Source organism: Apodemus sylvaticus, chromosome 9 (assembly GCF_947179515.1).
Source record: "Apodemus sylvaticus chromosome 9, mApoSyl1.1, whole genome shotgun sequence".
NCBI lineage: Eukaryota > Metazoa > Chordata > Mammalia > Rodentia > Muridae > Apodemus > Apodemus sylvaticus.
The window spans coordinates 52690701-52704106 of NC_067480.1; positions in this window are offsets into that span (position 1 = coordinate 52690701).

Genomic DNA, 13406 nt, shown 5'->3' on the forward strand with positions numbered 1-13406 from the left:
TTAAATGAGAGGATTATAAAAAGCCAAAAAATCAGAGGGAACAATCTATAATTCTTTGTTCTGTGTGATACTGGGAACACAAGTTTCTATGTGATAAAAATTCTCACTAATGATTTGTCCTTCAGTTGTCTTCCATTGCTATGCTGCTTAGAGAAGTCTGGAGGATAAAATTTTTCTCTTCTTTCTTGGAGCTTTGGAGAATAATCAAACATACTCACTCACATCACACAGAGTAACAACCTTTAGTCAGCCATCCTTTCATGCAGTTCCAGTGTCCCTGATTCTGTGAGCTGTGATCTATAGACATGGATAATGGACAGCAGACACACCTGTCTTCTTGAGACCAGCTTTAAGGAACTGCAACCTAAGTAAGGAGCCATGATGGTTTAAATGCACACTGATATTTAGCTAAAGGGTGTCGTCTCTTTGAATAATATCTAAAGGAAAATCACTTTGTTACACAAAAATTATTAAGGGAAAAAAAAACCCTTTGCTTAGTAATAAGGTTTTGCAAATACTCTGCGTGGATGGCTGTTCCAATTAAGATGCCTGTGGATGCATACAGAGCTTTTGCAGCGTCTTATTTGTCACGGTGACTGTCATGAAGCTTTGCAGCATACATATGGTCCTGCGCTACCATGCCCATCTAATTACAACCTCTTCTACACAGCCAAAACTGGAGCAGAGAGGCAGAGACTGAGAAAGTCTCCTGAGAAAATGGAGGCTCCATTCCCCTTTGTAGACGCACAGCATCTAGGAAACGGAAAACAGGAATTGCAGAGCAAAGGCTATCACAGCCGCTGAAAATGGCCACTGGCAAAGCTTGTGGTAGTGTTTTGCCTTGCTTCTTGCTGAATTACTTTAGAAATAAAAGCTCAGAAAGTGTGAGCTAAACAAATATACGTGAGTAGATTTACTACAAACTGTCTTAAATCCTTCTTTCAATAAAACTGGTTGTAACTTGGCTGAATCACATTTTGGAATAAACTGTTTAGGTTTTCCGCCAACAGTCACTAATGGAATTTATCCCCACCTCCTGTGTGTGTGTGTGTGTGTCTGTCTGTCTGTCTGTCTGTCTGTCTCTGTCTCTATCTCTCGGTGTGTCTGTCTCTGTGTGTCTTTCTTTGTGTCTGTCTCTGTCTCTCTGTCACTCTCTGTCTCTCTGTCTCTTTGTCTCTGTCTCTCTGTCTCTCTGTCTGTCTCTCTCTTTCTCTCTCTCTCTGAGATAGTCTCACACTATAGCCCAAGCTGTCCTGGACCTCACTACCCAGCTCAAACTGGCTTCAAACTAACAGCAATCCTCCTGCTTCAGCTTTTCCAGTGTTGATATCATAGAAATAAGCCACAACTAGCAACTATTGAAAATATCTAATTCTATCAACTGACCCAGATCGTAGGTGCTCAAAACTAACATTTTAGAGATTTGTAAGGAAGGGTGAATACTGAGTAATTTGATGATCAATTCTTCGCCGTTAAGCCTTCTGGCAAAGCATATTTCCTGTTAGCTAAGCTGTGAAGACTGCTGGGGTTTATGCCTTCTTCCTGGTTCATAACCAGAGGCTGTAGCCCCTTGGTGCTTTTTTGCCTCGAGGAATATGTCACAAGGAAGAAAGCAGAAGTTTCCTGCAAGGTACTTCTCTTCTGGGTTTGTATTTTCAACCTCCTAAAACCACAGAAAAGCCTGTGCTGGACCTGTGGAGGGAAAGGGGAACTGGGTTTGCTTCCAAGGAGGAAGGTGGGTTCGTAGGAAGTAAGAGACTTCAGGGCACAGCCCTTCTCCGGCCTCCCTAGAGACACCTAAGCGAATCTAGCTTACTGAGATGCCTGTCCCTAGGCTGCTGTAAAGGTGACAGCATTCTAATGCTGTGACCCTTTATACATTTCCTTGTGTTTTTGGTGACTCCCCCTATCCCACCACAAAAGTATTTTCATTGTTACTTGTAATTTTGCTACTGTCCTGAATTGTAATGAAAATACCTATGTTTTCCGAAGTTGTAAGGCTTCGGAAACGAGCCTTTCAACTCTCTCGTTAGAGCCATCATGACCACAGATTGAGAGGAGTCAGGCAGTGTTTCCCAGGAAGCACCCTGTGGCTGTGTAAGGCTGTGAGCTTGCTTGGCCTGGGATAGGGGACAAGGGAGGAAAACCCCAGTGGTGACTAAGGTTGAATTTCTCTGCCCCCAAAGACTCCTCCATTACAATTAAATTAACTCCAAAAACCCAAACAAAAGGAGATTTGGGGAGTGGGGGTGTTGGTTTGGTTTTGTTTTTATTCCGCACAGGAGAGTTGGAGGATTAAGATACATAGCCAGAACAAATGAATGCAGGTGTTTGAAATCACAGGAAGAGAAGAGACTTCTTTCTTAGATGAGGAAAAGCTTTTCACCAACAACTGAAAGTTTGGTTTGTTTTTTTTTTAAATCTGGTTATTGTGTATTTGGGTTTTGTTTTGTTTTGTTTTTAATTTCCCCTGTGGGGAAGCACACATTCGGATATTTGAAGATGTGACTTTGGAACACACGATGGTCTCAACATCTCACCACTGTACGTTTAACTATACAATTCTATACCATTCCCCGGGACGCCCCACTCACACAAGTGGTCATTTCATCCCTCACTCACTCATTCCCGGGGTTAAAAAAAAGCCACCATCCATCACCTGTGCGTGTTTCCTATCCTGTGCTCCTGAATAATGCTTTTCCTTGGCTTTAATAATACTCAGTTTCCAACTTCTGCTGTAGGTTGTAAAGTCTGTAAGATAAAAAGCTTTGAAAGGATTTATTTTTCCTGGTGCTTTGGTAAACCCACTATTTGTTCAAGTTCTACAAGACAGTATAAAGACAAGAACAATGAATGGAAATATTAACCCTAATCCAGCATGATCCAGTATGAGCCAGCACAGCCTCTCTCCTCCAAATTAAGGATCCAATGGATACTGAGAAGTTACTGCAAAAAGAAAGGAAGAAAAGGAAGAGGAGGAATTTCCACAAGTATTTGCCGTTACTCCTGGAGCAGTTTACTGTTCTCCCCAGTATTGTCTTGAAGTGCATAAGCTAGGATGCTTGCACTAGACCTGGGGAAAAAAAGCATCAATGTCGAGGCATAGAATATTGTTGCTTATTGGGGGTGATTTGTTTTGTTTTTATATCATTTTTGTTGTTTAGCTTTTGATATCTGCTATGGGCTGAACATTTACACTCCCTCTGGATAGAAAAGAGACTGGTATGATATCAAAGGCAGAAAAGGGTTATATTTGAGCATAGTTATGGGTTCTCCCCCTTGGAAGAAAGCATATTAATAAATCAAAGATTTTCTAACTTATCCCTGTATGTGTTTGAAACAATCCTTTCCTTTAGTGGAGGAAACAGTAAAAAAAAAGAAAAAGAAAAAGAAAAAAATCTGAATGTTGACTGTAGTATTTTAATGTCATTAAAATTACTTTCTTCCTTCTTAATACATTAGGCAAACTTAACCTTAATCTAGTTTCAAAGTGTTGGTTTATTTGTTTGTTTTTGAGAAGTACCATAAAAATACATTATTCAAAGCTGAGAATTCATTCCACTGTCTGACTCCTTCCCAGGGAGAACAGTTTTCCTTACGTGGTCAGACACTTGCCTCCCCTTCCGTCGCAGCTCCTACTGAGAAGCCCAGCTCTGGCTGGCCGGTTAACCCAAATGGTTAAGATTCTTTGTCTCTCTTGCACTTTTTGGGTTCTTGCAACTTAATAGTTCTGGCTTCTTTCTTCATCATTTTTTCTTCCCATTTTTAATTCATTTCGAGGATGGGAAAGCATGCAACCTAGAGATAGCAGTGTCATAACACTAAACTGTCCTCCAATACCGTAGACCTTCTACTGAGGACTGGAACTTGAGCTATCATTTAACATGTTGTGTAATCAATCTATAGCTCTGTAAGTGAAATTTTTGTTTGTGTGTGTGGTTTTTTTTTTAAGACAGGGCCTCCTATAGCCCAGCCTGCCTTTAAGCTTACTATACAGTTTAGGTTGGCCTTGAACTTCTAATCATCCTTACTTCACCTTCTCTGTACTGTGATGACAGGTATGCACCACCACACCCAGTTTCGAGTGCAATTTTTGAAAATATACTATGTTCTTATAATCATAGACTGATAATTTACCTAGAGTAACCTCAAGCTATAAAACACAGGCCTCTGAATGAGATGCACCTTACAGGCCTTACACGGTGAAACCATTTGGAGAAGGAAGCCTTCCTGTCTGATTTGGGGGACTCCATGGAGGTGACTGACAAGATTGACAAGAGACAGGTTATCAGGGAAAGAGCGAGAGTCAGGTCAGGGAAGGAGTGAGGTGAATCAAGAGCAGACCCACAGACAGAACCCAAGAACCAAGAAAAGAGAGTGACACTGGGCGGGAGAAAGACAGCCTAAGGTTCAGAAGCATAAAGAAGAGCTAACCTGAGACTGCTAAAGGCAATGGGGAAGTGGTGCAGCCGTAAAAGCATTCCCATTTCCGTCTTTGCTCTTTTTCTGCAAAGAACAGAAGCAGCCATTTTGGGTAGAAAGGAGAAGCTATAGGTTCATATATCCAGTCTGGATAAGGCAAAAATGTGACTTCCTCAGACTCACTGAACCAAGGACGCCAGCAACACTAGAAGGGCCCTCGCCTCAGTTCTGCTTCGCTGCCACGCTTTCTACAGTGTCTAGAATCATAATCTCTAGTATCCATTAGTTAGAGACAACTAAGACAGAGACGGAGACTGAGATGGAGAGGAGACGGAGACGGAGAGAATGTCCCCGGTATCGTTTAAAGTACCTTTGTGTGGGTAGCATACTGTCTCCTATGAGCTGGATGAAAAGGTGTTCTGCTCTGTAGCAAGCAGAGTTGTTATCTAGGATGAGAGGAGCAGTTTAAAAACAAACACAAACAAGCAAGCAAACAAAAAACCAGTGGGCTCCAGATAAAAGGAAGGACAAGCCAAATAATGGATACCTTCTACAGGGCATATTTATTCCTTTTACTGTTGATGTTTTTGATGAGTGGGAAAAAATCAAGGTCATTTTTATTATTTATTTATTTATTATTTATTTATTTATTTATTTATTTATTTATTTTGAGCTAGGGTCTCTCCTGGGATGGGATTAAGGGCATGATTTTCCTTTCTATGTACTATGCTACTATAACCAAATGACCAAGGCTGTATGACTTATAGTGAAGAGAAATCTATCAGTTCACTGTCTGGAAGCTGGGGAAGCGTCATGTGAAGTAATTAGCTTTGGTAGGGGCCGGAGGACAAAAAAAAAAAAACAAAAAAAACAAAACAAAACAAAACAAAAACCCAAGAGAGTGAGCCCACTCTGGCCAGCACTAGCCCTTTCTGTTGTGTCATTAAGATATGCATGAAGAGTCCTCATGAGTGACATTTTCCACTGGACTCTCCCTCTCAACCCTGTTGCATTAAAGATTAAGCTTCTAAAACAAGAATTCTGGGGATGAAGTCAAACTGTAGCAATTATTCTGAGTTATTTACCTGGGTCTGAGATAGCCACAGGGAAAGGCAAGAATTACCGGCTCTGAAGACGTAGGATGGGGTCAAAAGCCAAGGAAGGTAAGTAACCTGCTTCTAGATGACAGTGGGTTTACCCAGTGAGCCTCCGAGAGGAATTCAGCTCTTTCAATATCTAACTTCACCTTACCAACACTAGTGGTGAACTTCTGATCTTCAGAACTGTAAGATAACGATGTATATGCTACTTGTGCCAACTAATTTAATGGTCATCTGTCATGATGATAAGTAATTAATGTAATAGATATACAAACACAGTTGTGAATTAGAGCTCTTAATTTGTGGAACTATCAAAATCACACTGTTCACAATGTTTTGTGAGGTTGAATTTTCAAGGTAAAAATATCATATCTTTTGGTTGACTTGTATGGGAAAAAATTACTTTGAAATTAGTTCTGGTAGTAGCAAAGGCTGGTTAGGATATTATGCAAAGCTGTTTCAAAGAAAAAGAGAGATGGGCCTGTGAGGGCGCAAGCCACAGGCTCCTGTGCAATCCATATGGGAGGTACTGAAAACTTGAAGAGGAATGGTAATAGAAGGCACAGTGGAGACCTTTGAGGAGCCCGACTGATGGAACTCTGTGTCAGCACATAGGCAGTGTTCGAGACAGTAAAGTGGAGGACTCCCTTTCTCCACTTAACGTCAGTTAGAGAGTCTCTAAGCACAGATACCTGACCTTACTTTGAAGATGACCCTGCACAAAATCTTCCTGCGAGCGCTGCTCTTTTTTCCTGCCCATATGATAATCAGGTGCTGTGTCATGACCAATCAGCTCTCCCCATCCATAACCCTACTATACCTTATCCCTGGAACAACAAAATGAGTTGCTTCTCTGAATCTGACTCCCACAAGTTCTTTCCACCACATGCATGCCCTTCCTACCCCTACTCACCGCTTCTGCTCTCTTTGCCCTCATGGGTCACGGTGGCCATAGACCCGTGCAGAATGGAGACCCACAGGCGGAGCCATACACTGTGGCAGAGCCAGCCTCAAAGCCCTTGACTGAACAAAATCCTAAACATCAGCTGTTCATCTCTTTATGGTTTGTTTTTCCATAACTCATTTTTCAATTGACTTTTCTTAAACTGTTCAAGGAATCATATAAATAAAACCGTGAGGCAACGAAGGCAGAGAATTAATTTTTTAACTCAGTCTTTACTCTTCATGAATCCTACCAAAAAAGGAGTGGTAAACAATAAGTAGACAACAACAGGAAAGCCAAATTTGCTTTTGGTAAACAGTAGATTAAAAACTTTCCACCAAAACCTAGCTTGACTATAAATTGCATATATACATGCATACATATGCTATTAAGTATGAGAAACTTAGATAAATAATTCGATTTCTACATATTGGGTTCCTTGTTTACATCTTCTGTGGCATACTACAGACACATATTTAGTCGTTGCAAATCTGAGACAGATGAATGTGCAGAGATTATATAGAAAGATAGTATCAATTTATCATGTTCACTGCAATGTATTTGGATTATATACTGTCAAGGAGTAATGCATTAAACATCATTGAGCGTGTTATGTAATATAATATCAACAAAAATTTTGTTACATATAATGTGTATATATATGTATGCTTTCCTTCTTGTTCCTCCTCCTCCTCCTCCTCTTCTTCTTCTTCTTCTTCTTCTTCTTCTTCTTCTTCTTCTTCTTCTTCTTCTTCTTCTTCTCTCTCTCTCTCTCTCTCTCTCTCTCTCTCTCTCTCTCTCTCTCTCTCTGTTTTTTGAGACAGTGTTTCTCTGTGTAACCCTGGCTATCCTGGACCTGGCTGGCCTCAAAATCAGAGATCCACCTGCTTCTGCTTCCCAAATGCTGGGATTAAAGGTGTGGCCACCATCGCCCAGCTATGTGTTTCCAATCTTTCTGGACACCATCTGTGTGGATGTACCTCTTCAGTCCTGATTTATCACTGTGACTATAGACCCTTCTGTTCAAGAAATATTAGAGGCAACTATAATGAGCTGAATTGTGTCCCCCTTAAAATTCATTTGCTGAAGCCTCAGCTCAGGTTGCCAGTATATTTGCAGATCAGAGGAAAGTCAGTTAAATGGGTTATTGGGTGTGCTCCAGTCCAGTATAATGGTGGCCTTTATTGAAGGATCTAAGCCACAGACACTTAGGAGATGATCTTGTGAAGATTCAGGGAGAATGTAGCCACCCTACAGATAAAGATAAAGAGAGACTTCGGGAGAAACCAAGCCTGCACACATCTGATCTCAGACTTTTATCTTTCACAACTATGAGATAATAAATTCCTGCTGTTTAAGTCACCCACCGTGTGGTATTTTTATGACCTAGGAAACCACTACAGCAATCTATTTTCTCTCAAGCACAGTGATAGTGGGTAACAATAGGATCTTCAGCAGTATAAAATTGTATTTCTCAGCCTCACGGATGATCTAGTTTCTGATTTCCAGAAACTAAAGGCACTGATTCATTTGAATATCCCCACCATTATCAAATATAACTTGTCCAGAGTTGAACTGTGCCTCTCAGCATCCCTGATGGTAATAGAAGAGGAAAGGGCTGTAACTCTTCCCCGTGGCCCCTCTGTCACCCAGCGCAGAGCTCTGGGCTTGACAGGCAGTCAGCCTTTATCTGTTGACTTGGCAGTGATACTGATCCTTTGCTTGTAGCCAATCTTCCACCCTGGGAAGCCTGAAGGCATCTTCATGCTTAGGCTTCACGGACTTGTGTTTATCCAACCCGTCACCTGTGCCTGTCAGTCTTTGCAAATGACATTCAGTTTTCTGCCTTCTCTCATTGTTCAGTGCCCGTGTCTGGATGAATACAAGAGACTTCCATTTCCCCCCTACTACCACCTATTCTCTAAGATCTGCCAAACTTCTCTCGTCAAATCTCTTATCGTCATTTCATTTTATAAACATTGCTGGACTTTTCTCTGTGCAGTCTCCTGTGCAGGATGCTAGAGGAAAATCAGCATGAAGAACTCATGGCTGATGCCCTTTAAGGAACTCATGTCCTCGTGTCCTTTTAAGAGACCTGAACCACCACTACATAGCGATCTTTGAAAGCATGCTACACAGCAGTAGCTTTGTCTAGAGAAACTGGAGATAAAGGAGAAGACGTGACTGACCTGTCACAAACAAGAGCACTGCAGAGAAGGGGGGGAGACATTCCAGAGGGAATCACATTGCTGACTCAGACCTGGAGAAATGGTTATCAGATTCAAGCTTGAACTTGGTCACTTACTCTACCACATTGTTTCCCAAGCCTTCTGCTTAGCCGTAGCGCTTCCATAAACCGTCCTTCAATCCCACATCCCTAGATGGACTTCTTCGATAAAACAAACATCCCTATTATCTACTAATATTTGCCATACTACAATATATTTGTTACATCATCCTCCCAACCAAAATGCTTTTCCTTCTGCAGAGCTGACTCCAGGCCTGACCATACCCCTCTCTAAAAGGATACTTTGGAGGAAGTTTGCATTCTGCCTGGTCTTTCCCTTTATGGACTTTCTAAAGCTGAGCATGACCTTTTAAGTTCAATTTCAGGCACCAGACTCAAGTCTTTCACTCTTTCAACTGAAGTGAATGGCAAATTTCACAAAAGCAGTTTAGTTATCATGTTGAAAAGCTAGCTGTAAAACAGCACTCAGTATCTGTGCGTCATCAGAGAATTACTGGGTTCTGATTGGCTCCCTGCACCCACAGCCTGACTGACAAGGACATCAGAACATTCATAAGGGTTCAGGTTGTTACGATAACTGCTATTGTGCAATAGTTTGCATTTGTCCCAAATAAATATCTGGAAATGCCCAGTTCTGTAGATTTAGTTGATAAAGTGCCTCTCAGGGCTACTTGTAAGTGATTTTAATATTACAAAGGATATTTGAAATATTTATACATTTATATTATGTAGGGCATACAAATACCATCTGTATATAAGAAGAGGAGATGTGGTTGCCAGCAAAGGTCATAGGTCCTCCAATTGTTAGTCTGAGAGGGATGAAGAGTGTCCAGAAGGGAACCCTAGGGCCCTCAACTCAACCACCATTATTACCCCAAGTTTGTTTCCCCTGGCATTCAGATGTAGTGCCAGCTGAGTCCTTTACAATCTTAACTTCTTCCCATCCCAGTCAGTTTCTTTCTTCTAAACCCTATTGTACCTATAGTTTGTAATAGAGTTTTGTACTTAGTTATTCTCTAATTATTTTGATAGGTTTTTGTCTCATAAACTAAATTTCTTGAATACAGTGATCTTTCCAATTTAAAATTGACTTTATGTACTTTGTGTGTTATGTTAAAGATTTGTCCATAAATGCTGACTTAGTTCTTTTTCTGACACAAGGTCTCAGTGTACACAAACTGCCTTTCTTTTAAAATATATTGTTTTATTAATTTGGGGACATTGCAGACAGACAGGCAGACCAGACAGACATATAGACATACATATAAGGTATATTGATTAGATTTACTTCTTTCAGATCCACTCCAAGCCCTTCCAACTCTGTCCTCTTTTTTTTTTTTAAGCCCACTAATTCCAATTTGTGTTGCCCATATACTCATGGTGTGAGGCCATCCAGTGGAGATTGGATAACTTACTGGGGCTACACCTTTAAAGAAAACTGAACCTGTTATCCAGAAACCACAAACTGTCTATAGAGCAGCAGTATCACTGGCTTGATCTTGTGCAGGTTTTTTGTTTTGTTTTTTGTTGTTTTTTTTTTTTTTTTTTTTTTCTGAGACAGGGTTTCTCTGTGTAGCCCTGGCTGTCCTGGAACTCACTCTGTAGACGAGACTGGCCTCGAATCTTGTGCAGGTCTTATGTGAGTGACCATTGCTGCTCTGAGTTCATGAGCACAGCAATCTTGCTCTGTCCAAAAGATACTGTTCCAAGTTGGCCCTCCCCAACCTGAGCTCTTACAGAACCCCTTTTAGACAATGGTCCCTAAGTCTTAGGTAACGAGACTCCATTAACAATTATTCCCTGCACTTTTAACTAGTTGTGAGTTTCTGCATTAACTGCCAACTACTGCATAAAGATGTTTTCTGATGAGGTCTGAGAACTGCAGTTATCTGTGAGTAGAGAGACAGGAATTTAGAGAAACATTTGATTCTATGTCTACTTAGCAAAATAATAGTAGGAGGTTCACTCTTGTGGACCAGAATTCTTATGTAGCCCAGGCTGGCCCTCAATTCAGGATCCTTTTTTCTCATCTTTTCACAGGCAAGGGCCATCATAGTTTCCTAGTTCATTCATTTTAATTGCCAACTAAAGAATACAGATTTATTGCTAAAAAAATAAAGAAAAGTTTAAAATCCGTAAAAGTAAATAAATTATATAAAAAAGGTGTATCTTCCCATCACAAATATCTGGATTAGAAGTGTCTTTCCACAACAAATTATTTAGTTGAGAAAATGTCCTTCATAGGTGTGCCCAGTAATTGGGTTTGGGTTTTAGTTAACTCAGATTTAGTCAAGTTGACAACCAAGAATAGTCATCACATTCCACCAAAATCCTGTGAAACCACTGTACTTAAGAACACACTTTTGCAGAGTAATGGACTAAAACTCCTTTGAGGTACCTAGATTTATGATGTGTGTGTGTGTGTGTGTGTGTGTGTGTGTGTGTGTGTGTGTGTGTGTGTGTGTATGCAGGCACTCCACAGATCTCTAATTGTACCTGGGGCTTATTCATTTCTCAAGGCTACCTGGCCAATAAGTTTCAGAGATATCCCTTCGCTAAGCACTGGGATTAGGGATATATAGTGCAAACTTGAACTAAGATCATCTTTGCTCAGTAAACCCTTTGTAGACTGAACGCCCAGCCTCCTACGGTAATACTTTTCTGTATAACTGTTTCGCTGGGATCCTCCTGCATTCTTATTTCAGGGCTGGGGAGTTTAACATCATCCACTCAGCCTCCCCAGACAGGAACTTGCTTGCCTTCTGTAGAGGTTTCTCTCTCATTCAATCCTCCAGCCAATTTTCCATGAAATTCTGTAGATTCCACCTTCTCAACATATCCCTCTCCCATCACCCTCCCCACTGTACTTCCTCTGCCTCCATGGACACCCGGGTGATTCACACACACGCGCGCGCGCGCGTGCGCACGCGTGCGCGCTTTTTGCTTCCATTCTTCAATTTTCTCTTGTCTCCAAACATAGACTCAGTTGTCACAGAGACTTAAAACGGTTTGTGGTTTGAATATGCTTAGCCCAGAGTGTGGCACTATTAGGAGGTGTGACCTTGTTGGAGTGGGTGTGGCCTTGTTGGAGGAAGTGTGTCACCGAGGAGGTGGGCTTTGAGACCCTCCTCTTAGCTGTCTGAAGACAAGGCTTTTCCTGGCTGCCTGTGGATCAAGATGTAGAACTCTTGGCTCCTTCTCCAGCACCGTGTCTGCCTGGATGCTGCCATGCTTCCTGCCGTGATGATAATGGACTGAACCTCTGAACCTATAAGCCAGCCCCAGTTAAATGTTGTCGTTTATAGGAGTTGCCTTGGTCATAGTGTCTCTTCACAGCAATGGAAACCCTAAGGCACACTTCACAGAGTTTATTCTTTATTATAAAGTTCAAACCCCTTAGTGTAGCACATGAGCTCTTGATTAATACAGTCCTTTCTACCATTCCTCACCTATTTGAACCTTCTCTGTGTCTGTCCGGAAGAGATGTAATGACTTGGGAGCAGGCCTCTTGGGCATGGTAATGCTACTAATGGTCACTCACACCTGTGCAGACACTGCTGCCTTTCTCTGGAACGCCTGTTCCCTCCTCATCCGGCTAGCTCCTCCTGCCAGCCATTAAACATGTAGTTTATCTCCACTGAGTAGGCTCTCCTGACCTGGGAATAGACTAATTTTCTAACAGTGGCTTCCCTACCTCCTTTATCCAGCAGTCTGTGATTTTTAGGGGCTGGAGATAACAAGTTTTTCTTGTCCTTATATTCTTACCCCTTAGTTGGAGCCCAATAGACTCCAACTAAGCAAATAGATTATCTCATGGTTTAAAGAAACTGATGAGAACCTGCTTATTTTTCTCAATGGTGGAAAGTGACTGTTTTCTAACAGACTCATCTTAACCAGCCTCAGCACTTATTGGGAAGAGCTGGCTGAGAGCTAGCTAAAGAACACTCAAGAGCCTATTTTGTAAGGTGGTTTTTGTAAAAGTGAGGCTCTTCCTTGTACTGTGTTCAGCCTGGTAATAACATTGACAACAATAGGTTATTGATTAGGTTTAGGCACCTAGGTGTGTTTATCTCAATAAACTTTGTCACAAGGGGAATGAAGAGGCTTCAGACAACATTTGTATGCATCGCTGATTAAAAATTTCAAAGTATTTGTCATTTATACAAAGGTCTACAGTAGATACTGCATGAGGTATGAAATGAATACGGTATGATATTCATGAAGAGAATATAGTATGCTGAAATAATTACAAGTAACAAATGATGACTGAATTCAACAAAGAAGAGAGAGGCCACAAGGACTGGCTACAGAGAGGTCACAAGGACTGGCTACTTCCGCCATTTTTAGTTTATGAGATGATGTTGTTTTACATGAGATTATTGAAGTGCCTACTAAATTTAAAATACAAAAATACACTTATTTCCTAAAGTACAACTATCTCAAGTGTGAAACAGCCAAATAATTGTATTGGACAGTTAGTTCTAAATACCGGTTTGAAACAGATTGTGCAGCAGTTTGGAAAAGATTGCTAAAAGAGTGAAACTACTTGGAAATCTTCAAGAATATCAGGAAGTAGAATGCAATTAGTCAAACTGGGATTTGATCCTAGAATAGAGAAATGAATACTTATTCTTAGAAAGATCGCCAGAATTTCAGAAGTACATGATTTACTTATTTATGTATTTTTTGATGA